The 9831-nt window shown below is 38.7% G+C and overlaps 1 protein-coding gene across 1 annotated transcript in view; it reads right to left on the reverse strand.

The window, feature by feature from the left end:
• Positions 1 to 5352, reverse strand: part of TMEM184A (transmembrane protein 184A) — a gene marked incomplete in the record, with an annotated part of 30667 nt that extends 25315 nt beyond the window's left edge. Inside the window, 1 exon segment of the mRNA XM_072417757.1 lies at positions 5213 to 5352.
• Between the last annotated feature and the right edge of the window lie 4479 nt (positions 5353 to 9831).

The raw sequence follows: 9831 nt of genomic DNA on the forward strand, positions 1-9831 counted from the left end.
CGGCCTTTTAACACTGCGATAACTGAATCCCTTTGTTACTTTTTCTTTCCATGTAGAGCACATGACAATATTTGCAGTTAAGAACACATTTCTACATAAGCGAGCGACATGCATTGCCTCAATCACCATTCAGCTAGAAGAGTGAAAAATGCTTTTTCATAAAATGCTCCAGTTAGCATGACCACAACGCACACACAGATCATTATGTGAAAAGTTAGCCTGTGTGGTTTGTACACAGAGCAGTGTTTGGCTAACATTCGGCAAAGATACAAGGGGCTGGATCGCTCCTCTGACACAGAGAATGTTTGCAAACAGTCCCTACCCTGAAATAAAAACCTATGACCCTGTATAGCCGAGTAAAGCCTGGCATAACAGGATAACTTCTGATCTGATTAAACAAATTAGATCTGAAAATATTCTAAAGGGAACTCAGCAGTTGCCTATAAGTGGCCAGTGTATGGGTTTCCAAATGGATGTGGATAGATTGGATGCAAATATTGAAAGTACCTTGTGTCATGTCTTCAGTACTATCAATCAAATCCAACCAAAATTTCACTTTCTATCCAGGAAAGAATACCAGAAGGACTGATTATGTACGTATAGTGTTTAAAAAGTCAATTGGATTAGTGAAACACAAAATTGGTAGCAGATGTGCTTATGATTATTACCTCTAAGGGTACCCATGGGGTAAAGTGGAAATATACTTGATGGAACTTTTCCCAGTAGAGATGGTAAACATCTCACCAAAAAACTATTTCCTGTTGTTCCTAGCAATGGATTTGCGTATAAATTGACAGCAAAGCCATACCTTCCCAAATTTTCAAATGGCAATGGGGACACACTTTAAATACCTAAACCATAAATATTTATGTATGTCTATACATCACTGAAACACAAAAGAGAAAAGAAAGGCAAATTCATTTGGTTTAAAAAAAGCCCATTTTGAGGGGCAGTTAGAGTCTATGACAGCCCATTCCCAACATCGGGATAATGCCAAGAATGGAGCTGGGGGCCAGCATAATGGGTATACATCATGGGAATACATCATCTGTGGCAGTCCATGGACTAAAAAACATTGATTCAGAAGAAGCAGAGATGGCAGTGGCAACAGTTTTAAAAGTAGTTAATAAAAATATAATGATTTACAATTTGGGTATATTTTACATAAAATAAGTATATACCTATATAAATATAATATAGTGTGTATGTATATATATATATATAATATACATGCACATTCCATCCATCCACCCATTCCACTCCATTTGAGGAGCACTACTGGTTTTCTAAGGAATGAGCACAACAGAAGCTTCTACCTTTGTGTCTCTCTAATTGAAACTCCAAAGAGTGCCACACACAGCAAAGCGGAGTGACTTTCATACTATACAGAACATGTACTGTACACAGGAAAAAGTCAGTGGTCCTTCTCTATAGACTTATCAAGCATCATTGACCAAAAGTATTAAAACAAAAAAGAGAGCATGACATGCAGGGACCTAGCATTTGTAGATTGTGAAGTCCTTGTTTGTCTAGGGGTAGGCTTTCTTCCAGCTAGTTAGCTCCATTAAGCAAAGGTTATTTTTCAGAAGAGCAGTTAAGATTAGCCGGGTACATGTCAGAAAAACATATAGGGCTCAATATACTCGGTGTAATAGTGTAAATAGTAAATATATATATTTTATTAATTAAAAATCAAATATTTTAAGGTATTTCTAAACACAAACAGAATAATGAATACACATGAAAACATTATACGTTTTATTTTAAAGACCTTTTGTTCTCTTTTCTGATCAATCAATGCAATGGTCACTGTTTGAATTTATTGCTTTGGCTATTCATCTGGTTATCTATAGGGCTGAGAATTAAGCTACGTACACACTTTAATGGTTCTCATCTGATAATCGGCTCAAGGCCAATATCGGACGAGAATCTTAAGTGTGTACAGTGCGCGTCGTTCATCGTTCAAACGACCATCCTGGTGGATCTACGAACGATGAACGACGAACAATCGTAACGCAAGTAAAGGGGGAGAGCACGCAGTGGGGAGCTGCTCTGTTGCTCTCCCCCACCTCTCTGCATAGAACAGAGCGGTGTTGTATGTACAGCACTTGTTCATGCATCGTGCAATAATATTTGTTGGAAATGATTGTGAAAGATCCTTTTTTACGACTATTATTGCACATGTGTATGTGGCTTTAGGACCCTAGGATATTTGTAGTGTGGTTGGATGCTCCCAGGCATAAAGCAAACTGCATCACTGGTGAACAGATTAGCAGCTGCCTGCAGTGCAGTAGAGGAAAAGCAACTATGTGTCCAAAAACAACTTGTGAACTTATGAAACCTCACCTTGTACCCCACAGCGCCATGCAAAAATTGTTTTCCAACTGCTCCCATTCACATGAATGCTTTTTAAATTTTGATTTCATTTTGCATAATACAATCTGATGGCTGTTGGATCACTACACCTTGTACAATGATGCCCTGTGCAATGCTATAATAAATAAACCTGTATTCATGTATACCTGAGATACAATAAAAGGGCCTGTATATAAAGTTTATAATACAAGGAGTGACTTTATAACATTGTATAACTTGAAGCCACACCTGTCACCACTTTCAGTAATATAAACCCAGGATGCCTCTCAAATCACCCCAAACAAAACACATAGCACACTTCAAAGCTAACCTACCACAATGATACACATATGAGCAGCCAAAGATTTAACATCCGTCATTAAAATCTGAACTGCACCAACCTCTCCCAGCCCATTGCTTTATAACCTGATCCCTGGCTCCCTCGGGATTATCCTGTATAAAGAGGACTAGACGTTACCTACATAGCTCTTAAAACATTCATTACTAAGTATAGGTTTGTACAAGGTGGAATGATATGGTTTGATGCTATATTATTATTATATATGTTTTATATTTAGCTTGATGCTATATTAGGCACTTTGAAACCCATCATGTGTGTAGGGGGCTGTTTAGAGGCTTGTGTCAATGTTATCAGTTCAAAGTTCATCACACTCAATATAAAGTCATTATAATCCCATTTAGATCCACAAACACCCATGTAGTACAAGGGCCTGTCTGATTGGATATAAAATGGTTTAGAATGTTTTGGTAAATGTAAAGTAGAATATAAAGTCATATAAAGTATATGGTGAATTTGAGAAACTTCTTGGCAAGATAAACTCACCTTAATGTACAGGTCCTCTGCCAGCTTCCAGGTGTTGGGGGGGTCTCCAATCCAGCACAGCAAACATGCACACACGGACTGATCCCTACAGTCCTGATATTGCAGCTACATACTCTTTTTGCTGAACCTGAGAGGACCCCACCACTGGAAAGCCAATAGAAAGTGCCCACATCATGCAAATAGTGATGTGGGCACCTAAGGAAAGGCCCACGTCTCTTGTATACAGAAGAAGAGAAAACTTGGGATTGGTGTAACAAGTGACCTTGACTTTAGGTCAGCAAAGGGTGCAAAGGTTAGGTTTATGCGGTGCATTACTCTGCATGGTGCCACAATATACAGTAGTGTAAAGAACAAAAGTTGGTGCGCTGTGGTTCCATTCATTCTATATGAATCCATACATACCCTATCAGCTAACCTGCATATGTTTTTTAAATACCCCAGGGGGAAGGGAGTCTTCTTCATCCATGCCCCTTCCTTAGTAATGGAGAGAGTGGACAGACGTGATGATGCCCGTGCTGCTCTCACCATCAATCATCACTGAGTGCTGGTTTGAAAGACTTTGGTTTGGTGAAAACATGATTACTGTAGGTGACGGTGCTCGGGGGGACGCTAGTAGGTTATGGATACATAATGATCTATGTACTAATAGTAGCAAATATTGTCATAAAATATTGAATGTCCCAACACACATAATATTGCTCTGTGCTTTATTTCTAGTAAAGTAAAAAAACTTTATTTTTTTAGATCTTCATAAATCAAAACAGGCATTTATTAGATCTGTACTACTAATTAATTTAATCCGTAGAAAATACTAATAAAAACGTCTTGCGAAATTATGTTAGAAGAATCTAAATCCATCAAGAGCTCTCTAGATCCATCAAATGGTAATAGTTTGCTTAACAATATATTTCTGATTCAATCATTTTATATGTGTTAAATGATCATGTGAATTGTCATTTAGATATGTGTGACCACCATTGGCAAGCTTCTTCTTGGGGATGGTACACATAGTTAATGTAATCATTCCAATTCATTTTTCTGATCAGTAATTGATCAGAAGACCTTTGACACTGCACTCAAATCCTGTTATCCCCAACAGAAAAGTGATCTTGTTGGTCACATGTTATCAATTGTTGACACAACATGTGCACTTTTGATCAATTTACCATCCTGTCAAATCTAACTATGTAATAGAGGATAAGAAAATTGCTTGGTTGCAATCATGCAAGATTTTACTCCCAATTACCTTCAGACCTTTTTTATCAGATCATAATTTAATAGCAAATAAAATGTGTGCCCATGTGTACCCAGCGTTACTGGAAGCATGCAGTAATTAGATTGTAAGCTCCTACAAGGTAATGACACATCTACAGAAAACACACCAGGGCTATATCAATATACTATAAAAAAAATAACACTGTATTACCTATAATACACAACTGTGCTCATCAACATAAAACCTAGCACAGACAGATTCCTTTCTGTATACACTGCACTATATCTCATCCAACACATCAGAGCCATCACCCAGCTCCTCCTATCATACATATGGCTCCAATGATTCAGCCAATGTGGTTACTTCAGATACCAAAAGAAAAAGTTTTTGGCAAACTTTTGCAAATATTGTTAGTTAAAGTTGCAGTTCACCATGGGGGAGATCTCAGATTTGAGATCCTGAGACATGTTGATCTGCCTAACCTGCCATTATGAAAGCATGATCTTTAATTCTATGGGAAATGAAACAGGTGTATACACAGGTGGGAAGTGAAAGCCAAAACATTCAGGTGGACAGGATTAGTCTACAAATATGGCATAGAGATCTCACTGGTATAGCATCCAAGACATAGCAAGGGTCACCCCACTGTGCTCCACCTGTAAACCAAATATCACTTCTGTGCAGACTGGCCCTTTACATGATGTGCTGCAGCCAGGAGGAGCAGAATGTAGGTGTGAGATGACAGCAGATCTGATATATAGATAAATATAGGTATAATATTGATGTATATACTGTACCTCCACCTGCAGTATAAGTCTCTCTGGATCCAAGGACTAGACTGGCACACTGAACATTGGCACACAGACCTGCCAACAGATATCACATATGATCCCAGGCTGATCCTGAGCTGTGCCCTTCCTGTGTACGCTGCACCCGCCTTCTCCTATTGTGTATTACCTGCTCTGCAAGACTCCAGCCCTGCCAAACCAGCCCTGCTTACAGCTTACCTGTCACAGAGACACACCCACTTTCTTGCAAACCCCGCCCCCCCACACTGCTGTCCCAGCTCTTCCCAATACACCTGACAATTCATAGGAAGTGTTAGGTGAGATCACTGACCTGCAGGGACAGGTAAGTACGGGGATGTGTGATCATACTGAGATCATTGCTGGGTCAGGGATGAAATCTGATGTAATATTGTGTTACAAAAACATAAAGTGATCCAGCAATTGTCAGCTGTGACCACAAATGATCTATTATGGGAATTCTAATTTAGTATTTCCCAATAGCAGTTTGGGTGGGATTTCTTGGTCAATGGCTGATCTTCCAAAAAAAGTTGGATGGTGAATATCAGCTTTTCATTTTGGTTTATTATGCCATTGGGGTGCATTGCGGCTCAGAGGTTAGCACTCTAGTTTTTGCAGTGCTGGGGTCCCAGATTTGTATCTCAGCCAGGATGCTATCTGCATGAAGTTTGTGTATATATATATATATATATATATAAAGAAAGATATAAAATAATAATTGCTACAATGCCAGCACATTGTGGTGACTTTTTAATTGCATTAAGTTAAAGTAGTTCTGATGCAAGTCTTGCAGCACAGTACGACATACGGCAATGTACTACCACTGTTGGTGATCCAGCCTCTGTTCAGTTCCAGCAATATTCAGGATAAATAGGGGCTAAAGGGTGTCTTAGGCAGAATCAAAGTTTATCTTGACAATTCTTAGCAGACCTTAAATAAACACAGTGGGCATCCCCTAGGACTACCATATTGTGGTGAGCATTGTCATTGGATGATAAAATCAGGGATGGTCACATGCCATAACTTTCACTAGCTGACCCACATTTTCATTTAGATTTATAATTTTTTTTTGTGTGATTTTTTTTTTTTTATACTTGTTTTTGGGGGGGCTGACCATTCAGATCGTACTCAGGGTTAGTGTGGGCGTGGTCTGCGCGGGATCCGCACAGCACACGACCACCAGGGTGACGTGAGGGATTCCCTGTGCATGGAGTCTGGTGTCTTGGAATCAGAGTGGACATGGTTCGTGCGGGTCCCACACAGCTTACACCCACTATAATGAGGTAGGGGATTCCCTGTGCACACATGGGGACTCCCGTCTAACCGATTATGCCCGCCCAGTAGTGGGCTGATACTTGCAAGGCAGTTGATCACTAATGAAATATAAAATACCTTTTTTTTATGTGTGTATTTTATACTGTGGTCAACCATGCTGGCGGGCCGCATGGTATTGTTTTTTTGACAGAAGCTGCGGGTCTGTGGAAATCTGAACAAGGGCCGCAATTGGCCCCCGGGCCGGACTTTGGACATGCCTGCTTTAAGTGAACCTGTGTTTATTGTAAAAGAAACACATTTTTATTATCCTGTACATACTTTTCTAAAATGTATTTATACTACATTACTCTCACCATTTCATTTCCTGCACCAAATGACCAAACCAATAACTCGTTTTTTACATCAATACTGGGAGAAATTCTTTATTCATTCCTCTTTTTTTACAGATATTTTGTTCATTGATTGGGTTCCTTGCTTAGCTTGTATCTGTCATTTTCTGTATTGTATATAATGCACATAACACAGACATTGTATCCAGAAACAAATAAAATGTTATTTTCTGATGTATTCACCTTGTATTGGTATTGATTAGTTGAATATTTGTGCTTGTACTCTTCTCTTCCCTTGTATTGACTGCAGCAGGAGTGCACATCTCCCAACTCAAAGAAAATGTAAGAATCATTGACAAATCTAAGTAGCTGTATAAAGCCTGAATTTATTGAGTGGCTAGTGTTCAGTTAACTCCTTACCTCTAGCGCTTACCCACTACTTGAGTTAAGACTAGTTAAGTTAAGACTAGTTAAGTTAAGACTAGCAGTTTTTGCAAAAACTTTTATTCAGGTAACCGTAACTTTCAGGAAAAAAACTTTACAATCTCTCTCTCTGCAAATCGAGTCCAGTAGATTTTGTGGTGTTCCATCTTCCTTCTTCTTTCTGGTGTCAATTGAACAACGGGCGTCCTTTTCCTTCTTCTTCTTCTTCTTCTTACATCACCATATTTCGCACTGCACGCGCGTTAGATTGTGTGATGTAATGTAAAAATGTAAATAAAAAAAAATTGTGCCTATCTTACTGTGCATGCGTGAGATAGGAACTTTTTTTTTTACATTCCGGAAAAGCCGCTTCTGTACATCCTGGGATTGGGCACACGCAGAAGGAGCAGCCCGCAGCCTCCTGGGATATGTGACGTAAGAATCTCTGCATCACCCAGGTTCTCCCATGATAGTCTATCTTCACCAGTCTTGGAGAGCTTTTATTGAATCTGGCCCAGTAAGACTCACTGGAAACAATGCTTTCCTTTCTGGCTGATACCTTCTCAATATACATTAATCTCTATGTAAACTCGAACACCAAACTTCTCTAAATTGCTTTCCTGTTAAACTATTTATTATACAGTGTGTAGTTGTATCTGTTTGATAGGAGTAAAAACATACCTGGTAATTCTGCCTAAAGTAAAATCCTGTGCACTCTGTGAAGCTATCGCCCTGCACAGTTCAGCTCTGTTAACTTTTGGATCGATCAGAGTGACAACTCCTTCTCCATGAATACTGTACAGTAGTGAGTAGTTACTACACAGTGACTAAACTGTTATGTAGCGCTAAGAGACTATGTAATTCCTTAAACATACAGAAAAAACATTAGAACTACATACTCCCTCAAAGCAATTAAAGATCCCTGGTGTATGTCTGCACTACATATAAAAATACCAAAAAAAATGCTAAAAATGCACAAATCATTTTATCACTGGCAGGAAAAGTGTGCATAGTTGTTGCCTCAAATGAAGTGATTGTATAAAAAGGCTTTAGTTCCTCATATGCAATCTTTTAGTTCTACCCACTGAATTAAAGCTGAGTTCAACTGCATCTGAGTTGTTTCATTTAAAATTAATTGTGATGAACAAAACCAAAAAGAGAAAAAAGTTGTCTCTGTCCTAATATTTATGGACCTAATTGTATATAATATAGTATATTTTATGTAACATAACATCATTGACCCCCCTTATGTCTCCTCTGCACTGCTGGCAATTAAATAAAGTGCAGTACTAGAGATTACATTACCTTTCCAGACAGCAGCAGTCATAACCTACCAATTCCTAGCTGGAACAAAGTAGTAGTTTTGGCAAATGGATACTTAGTGTATTGGGTATAAATGGTTCCCATGCATAATATTGGGGGGATTAACCATTTTTATATAGAATTATGAGCCCCATTTACACACAGGCTTAACACCATGGAAGGTAATACAGAAAAATGACTCCCTATATGGTTTACCTGAATTGCAGACCACACCTAGGTAACCCTTTAATTCCTAGCAGTAACATACAGGAGAACAAATATTGGGTAATGGAGTTGTGGTTGTACAATGCTCAAACAAAACTTCTTACCACTGTCCTATTAGGGAAGATCAGGAGTCTATGAATATGAATGTGGTCACACTGTTATACAGGTGGTTCCCATCTGTCATACACAATATATGGCCATCTGCTCTATTCTCCATTGTGATCATTACATTGAATAAGGCAGTATACATAAATGGATAGACTGCAATGCATATAGTTAGATTGTGGAACATTATGCTCTATGTGCTGAGCTCTTTTTTTTTTGCTACAATCATCATTTGGATTACTTGTAGGTCAGGCTGAGGATACTTCCAGCCGTCAGACTGTGATATTGGCGACTTCCTACATCACTTCCACTTAGGAAAACCTTTTTCTGCAGACTTTACCCAGCAATTACACCCTGTTTGTTTTTCTCCCTGACCCGGGTTACAGCAGCACAGACTGTAGTATTTGTTTTATTAAGCAAACAGTTCAGTGGTCTGTCTTTCATCAGCAAATTGTCTTGTACAATATCTCTGTAGTATTGCGGATTCTTTTTTTAAAGAAGACCTTTTGAGAAAACACCCCCCAACCTACCTACACTTATGGGTAAAACATACCTAAAAAGTAAACAAAAAATAGAATTCTACTTACCTTACCTCTGTCTTTCAGATTGCTGAGTGTGATGCGATTCTCCTCCCTAGGAGATTCCTGTGGAATGCAGAACAGACTAAATCTTGCAAGTAGACACTCTAATCTAACCCAAGTGTCTTCTTCTGAGAGTTCTCTTTTCTGCATTTAACCGAAATCTCACTAGGATTGTGATCATCATCCATAGATGTTACAGATGGCAGGGGTAAAGTTTAATTTTAGGTACTTTTTATACCTAAGAATAGGTAATTTGGAGGAAGTGGGCATAAGCAGATCCCACATATTAATAGAAGTCCACTATAAAATGAAATGTATACAACCAATCAATCTGCTACTGGCCACCCTTTTGATCATTAAATATAATAAT

The sequence above is a fragment of the Pyxicephalus adspersus genome, chromosome 7, assembly GCF_032062135.1.
Source record: "Pyxicephalus adspersus chromosome 7, UCB_Pads_2.0, whole genome shotgun sequence".
Lineage (NCBI taxonomy): Eukaryota > Metazoa > Chordata > Amphibia > Anura > Pyxicephalidae > Pyxicephalus > Pyxicephalus adspersus.